Source organism: Malurus melanocephalus, unplaced genomic scaffold, assembly GCF_030028575.1.
Source record: "Malurus melanocephalus ecotype Western Australia unplaced genomic scaffold, MMel_1.1 scaffold_159, whole genome shotgun sequence".
Lineage (NCBI taxonomy): Eukaryota > Metazoa > Chordata > Aves > Passeriformes > Maluridae > Malurus > Malurus melanocephalus.
The window spans coordinates 99,885-106,190 of record NW_026623391.1 but is presented as its reverse complement, the minus strand read 5'-3'; the positions used below and the strand labels follow the sequence as shown (position 1 = coordinate 106,190).

The window sequence follows — 6,306 nt, the reverse complement described above, 5'->3', positions numbered from 1 at the left end:
AACAACCACATGAGCCTGTGAAGTGCAGCAGTTGAGGAGTGGCTGTTCCCCCACCCCTGCCATCCATTATGATAAGTTTGGAAAGACACACATACCAAATTAAAGTACCTCTTAAATTACTTTGGGGTGCATTGCCAGAACTCCTAAAGCTAACCCCAAAGAAGGGAGGTAAAATGAACGAGCAAAGTGTTTATCATACCAGTCTTTCCTGCATTGCAGTGCAGCTATTTGCTCCATTCTGGTTTATCAGAAACTAAATGTGCAACCTTACAGGGCAGGTTTGGTTTCGTGGCTTTTTCTTTCTTCCTTCTAGAGGCAGCGGGACATTAGAAAGGGAAACCTTATTCTTTTCCAACAGAGACAGCCATTTGTTGATATATCTGCTATATTTTTATAATGGAGAGATTAACCAAAACTCTTTCAGCCTCAAGGTATTAAATCTCCCTTTGTTTTTCAACTGAAGATTTCTTTATTACTAAATCTGGTTGCAATTGTCCATTTAAATTACTTAGAAATTGTCATGCTGAAACTGAAACTCTTTGTGGAAAGATGCCAGGAGTCAAGAGAGGCTCTGCTGGCTACCAAAGGCTGAAGGGAAGGAGGAGGAGAATAGAAGAGACAGAGAAGCAATCCCGCAGCCTAAGTTGTGCAGGGGCTGAGGACATTCACCCAGGACATCATCACAAGGTTCAGCCTCCTGAATTGTCTTGTTTGGGCTAGAGAGCATTACACTCAGCCTCAGATATTGTGAGTGTGTGCTGCAGTCTGCTTGGCCAGTGGCTGCCCAAGAGTGGGGCTGCACATCAGTGTTACAGTTTTATGTGCACACACTTACTTTTACGTAGGCTTAAACTGGTGTTTTTCTGCATCCTAAGCAAATAGTCTGATTATGGGGTTTTCTCTCTTCTGCAGGAGCATGATGGACACTTTGCCTTTCTAATAAGTGGATGTTTTGTACTCAGTTGCCACAGAGAGAGGGGGGAGGGGGGTGGTCGGGGTGTAAGTTTTATTCTTTACCTTGGTACTTGGTGGAAAGCTGCAGGTCTGTGCTGAGGAAAGAGGAAGAAAACACATGTGATTGTCATTCTTTGGTGTACAACACAAGACAAGGATTATTGCCAGCACAGCTACACACTGAGCATAGGCTGTGCAAAAGCATGAACTTGTGTGACAGTAGGGGAAACTGAGAATAAAACTGATGGCTTTTCAAAATTTCTCTTTTCTCTAATCTATACACACTTGTGTCACACAGCAATGCTCACTGACYTTAAACCTAGATGTACAATCTTCTTGGGTTTTTTGCTTTGTTTTGTTTTCATTTTTCAGTTAACTGAAATCAGTTTTACATGTCTGTCTTAGAAATTAAGTTCTTSCCTGCTTTCTGACTGTATTTTAGTTTATGACCAACGCAGCCTTAGTTCTGCCTGGGGTCGCTGGCTGGGTACTGGGGCACAGAGGCATTGCCTGTGGGCACAGGTYTGGCAGCCTGCAGCTTTTTGGAAATTTGTCTCTGTGCCACATAAACATCTAAGTGATAGAGATTGGTCATTTTACATCCTGCTTTCTCCTAGCCTTGTCTTTATCAGTCTAGCCGGTTTTTATTATGAGGTGGATTGAACAGGTTACTCCTGTAAAATTTCAGAGCTGAGCTTTCACTTWGGCTTGAGGTAACGGGGTTTTTTARGCATACTTGTTTTGCAACCTGAAAGGAAGGATGTCAGTCTCTCAATATTGCATTAAAGCTGCTATCTTAGACAATTTATGRTGTTTTCAAACATTATTGTTCTGCCTTAAAACTGCCATGAAATTGCCAATGCACATGACTAACTAGAAGAGAGCTTTTGCTAATACTGCAACTTGTGAAAGTGGTAAAAGTATTATACCTTTGCYACATTAATGGTTTTACCCACAAGAGGGAAAAGGCAGAAGCCTGAATTTAAACCAACACCTGATTCACGTGAGCACTTGTGATCCTGTCATATGAGTCTTCCCTATTTGCATATTCAATATGCAGAAATTACTTTATTAGGAGAACACTTCATACTGACATCTGTTTAGAGAAAGTCCTAAATGATGTTWTGCGTGGGGAACATATTTATTTGCTTGTGTGTGAGCAAATGTAGGCTGTGCTGTGCTGCCAGCCCCCTGGCTTCAGCAGCCCGCCACCTCATGTGCAGGGGAGGAAGCAGGGCCAAATGAGGTGGAGAGCAGCAGAGACTACCCCACTGTGGCTCCCTCACAAGGCTGTGAGTCTGGCTGTGATGTACAAATGCCAGGGGCCTCAYTGCAGCTGCCAGGTGGTGTCTGAGGCACCTGGAGGGGATGGCTGGCCCCTCCTGCTRCCTTCTCCCCAAACAGAAAGGACCAAAGAGGCTCCAGGTAATCCAGCACAGTGGTGCATCAGAGGGCAGCTACATCCTCCACTGGATGCAAAGAGATTTCCCCTCATCTGGGATRCAAAATGCCTTGCCATGGCTGCTGTCCATGCTGTGCCTGCCAGCTGCCTCTGCAGTGACTCAGAGGGCTCCCCCATGTCCCATGCATGCCATGCCACATCACCCCCAAAGGGCTGAAGCAGCTTCTTTACTTACTTTGCTTGTTGGAGTATCTTTTTCTCCTGATGGAGATGGGCGCTTTCCACCTAGGACATGGAAATAAGGGTRAGCATGTAGGTCTGGGGAGTCATGGTCTTCCCTTCCCACTGCCAGCTGTGGGCACCCAAACCCTTAGGGAGGTGCCTTCTTTAGCTTTTTGGACAAGGCACTTTATTCAGCCTCTCTGCTGCTGTTCCCCCTGGGAGGCAGCTCCTGGCAGACACCSAGCCCTGCGCTGGAGGTTGCAGAAGCAGAGGCTGCCTCAGGGTGGGAGAAGCACAAATCAAAGGGCCAGGAATGGAGGGTGGCAGCCCCTGGCAGGTGTTACAGCATTTAGCTCTTCCTGGGAAGTACGAAGATGGTCCCCTGGGGTAACCCTGGCARTACAGCAGCAAAGTTTGTGGACTGGAGGAGCAATCAGCCTTTCTGGGCTTGTCCATGTTAGACAGCTCTGGATGGACAAGTCAGCAGTAAACGTTGAGAAGAAATAGGAGAGAACCAGTCTCATGCTCCTATGAATGATCTGCATCACTCTGAGCTCTATCATGGCAGGGAGAAAGGCAAAAGGAAAAAAAAAAACTCACTAGTGGTGTAACAGAAGTTGCAAACAGGTGGGGGTGAGTGCAAGGATAGTGGATCTGGTCTCTAGCAGCTGAAATAATCCTTTCTGGCTCAAGCAGAAGGCTATACTTGATGCTTTAAGTACTGACATTATCTGGCAAATCAAAGAGCTTTAACGTGATGTTCAGGCTGCTGTTAGAACATTTATTGGCAATATGAGCTAGGCTTTCTGGGKCACATGCTGTTGCTTATAGTTTACAATTTTGTGCTTGTAAAGGGCTGGTAATTACAAATGTTTTGCAATGTAGTGTTAATATTTATAAGCTAGATTTATATATATAATAAAAAAAGTGCTAAGGGATGTAAAGCTGCCAAATCATATGAATTTAGGAATTACACACAACTTTCTGGTGGAGGTACATTATGAATCAGTTTCTAACAGCTTATTTGCATTTTTTTTTTTCTTTCCCAGGACTGAGATAAATAGGTAATGCTATTTTTGGTTTTTTTGCCGTTGATACTTTCCTTGCTAAATGTGTGCTCTYAGGACTTATTTCTTCTATAAACTACCTAAATTCAGCAACTCACCGGGAATAATTTCTTTCTGYAAATGTCTCTGTGCTCTTACAAGAGCAGCAGAAAGTTTTGTAAGTATCAGTGAACTTCCMAATTTTCTGTTTAGTGGGAGARTTTATACAGCTGGGTATAAAAAYAAGGCTATAATACTAYCTCATTCCAGKTTGCCCACCTGGTTTTCTTTGAATTACATAGAGTGTTTTGCCTATWCTGGATATAAAGTCCTGTAGCTTAGTTGGAGATGCCTGTGTTACCATTTCATACAATTTAGTCCTTGAARTCCTATGAACTACATTTAAAACAAAATATGTATGTGTATTTATAATACACATAGCTCACATTYGGAGTCTGTTGTAGCTGTCAGATATTGTGAGTTTGGTACAAGTATTTTTGTTTTCTGATCTCTATTTATTCCACTTTTTCTTGCTTATATTCAGTTGGCTTCTGGTTTTTCAGTCCCTTGCTCAGACGAAAAGTCTATTGGGCTTGGGTAGCTCTTCCCCTGGACTGTCAAAAGACAAATAGTGCATGTTCTATAGCCAATTAGACCTGTAAACTTATCTGTGARTCATAGATAAATTCTTATTTAGTCAATCATGTAATCCTGTGGGAAAATACATAGCATGATTTGAGAACTGAAAGTGTTTCTCAGCATCTGCATTCATACTGCAGACGTGCTGACTCTTGGAGGCAGGTCCCCAGCAGTTAGARAAAGTGAGTCCAGCTTGCCTGTGGCTGGAGAGGAGTTCTGAAARGTTGGAAGGTTTTTAGGCAATTATAAGGATAGCTTTATTAGTAAAAATGCTGGGAAATAGTGCTGGCTAGCAGTCACAAAAGAGGACAAATGTAATGCTCRTTAAAATGAGAACAAAGGTAGATTTCCTTTTTTTCCTTTCCATAGTTTCACTTAGCTCGTTGCAGAGAAGCTGCATGAACTSTGTTACAGGCTACAGAGGCTGTTGTGCCCAGGAAGTGGTCAAACCAAATATAGAAATGCCTCTAAAACGCAAACACTCCAAAGAGAAGGGATGAAATGGCAGACTTGGGGATGTATAGGAAGAAGGAAAGAGAGTCAAGAAATTAATTACACAGGAAGCAGCAGAGTTTACAGATAAATGGGAGGGTCTGAAATTTGCAACATTTAATCCCTGCTGCTGTTAAGAGTTCAAGTTTGTTAGGTCTGCTTTGCACACCCAAAACTAAGGTTGCCTTCAGTCTGATTTTACAATGACCCAGCAGCCAAAGGGCCAAAAGACAAGGCAATGGACACCCCTTTCTGTCCCTGAGGGGGGACTTCCTGGGCAGTGATGCTGCTGTAAGATCACAGAGACACTCACAGAGGTGTCTCTGCCGTACAAGGTGGTGCCAGCCTCACCAGAAACAGGGAGCTCCTCTGACCTGCTGTGGGGCATGACAGTATCAGCCGTCAGGAGGGAGGGCTTCAGTGGGGGCCTGCTGCAGCTGCTGTCTCCATCTAACTTGGTGTTCCTCAACAAGTCCAGAAATAGATGGCTCTTCTTCCAGAAATACCCAGTTCCTACCTGACTCCTTAAAGCCACCACCTGTGACAAAAAACTGCCAAACTCTCAAAAACTCCCACACCCAGGCAAGTAAAAGGTGCCCTCCTTGCTCCGAGGCTGGCTGATAGCAGCTTGCCCCATCCCTTTGGTGCATTTTAACTCCTGCCACCCCTGTAATTGACCCTGGGCCCTCCTCCTTTGGACCYCACCAGACATGGCTGGTCCTCACCTACATGTGGGCTAAATCTCCTGACAAACTTTGCCTGCCTGTRTCACTGGAGTGATAATTTTGGGATSYTTCCTCCAACCAGCTGCCAATTTTCCCAAGCCTTGTAGACGCTCACCCACCCACAGGTACCCATCTACTCTGATTTTCTTCCCAGAKCTCATTAAAGTTACTCAAGAGAGRTGCTGACAGCTGGATGATGTAACTGCATGAGCCTCATTCCTTTGGAATTCCGTGTGGATGGGCTGCCTGCTATGAGATACATACAAACTTGGTGGTGTAACCTGAGCTTCCCCTTTAGCCTGACTCTGAGCTGGCCCTGTGCTGTGGAGCAGAGGAGCCTTTCCTAGCTGACCCTCAGTCTCTGCCCCTCACTCTGCCTGGAGAGCATCAGTGGCCAGATCTGGACCTCTGCAGCACCAGAGCTTTGCAAAGATGCTGAGTCACTGCACAAGAATGACTGTTTCTCTGGAAAAAAAAAAATGAAACCAATCCCAAAACCCTATCCTCATCATTTCTCCATCCCTCTGAACTTCTGCAAGGTCTGTGATTTTTCTGAAAGACATGGCTTTGCCAGCAATGGGGCAGCTGTGACTGAGATGTGCTACACAAAAAACACACCAAAAACACCTGGCACAGCTCGACAGCAGCTGGAGGGAGATAAACTGCAGTTGCTGCAAGGGCAGCTGGTCAATGCTGTCCCCAAATTCTCCTGGCTGTGATTTGTTAGAGGTTTTGAAAGAGAGGAAAAGGGGGTGTGGAGCTGCGTGAACACAGGCTGGGGCGCAACACCATGCCAGTGGTGTCTTTCATGGCACTGGCCCTCCCT

At 44.9% G+C, this 6,306-nt stretch overlaps 1 long non-coding RNA gene across 1 annotated transcript in view; it reads right to left on the bottom strand.

Annotated features, from left to right (window-relative positions):
- Nucleotides 1-1,016: 1,016 nt before the first annotated feature.
- The window catches only part of LOC130576859 (uncharacterized), a 7,171-nt gene continuing 1,881 nt past the window's right edge, over nucleotides 1,017-6,306 (bottom strand). The window contains exons 2-3 of the long non-coding RNA XR_008965714.1: nucleotides 2,592-2,641; nucleotides 1,017-1,049 (exon numbers count right to left, since the gene is read on the bottom strand). This is a non-coding gene — a long non-coding RNA (uncharacterized LOC130576859). The remainder of the gene's footprint in view (nucleotides 1,050-2,591; nucleotides 2,642-6,306) is intronic.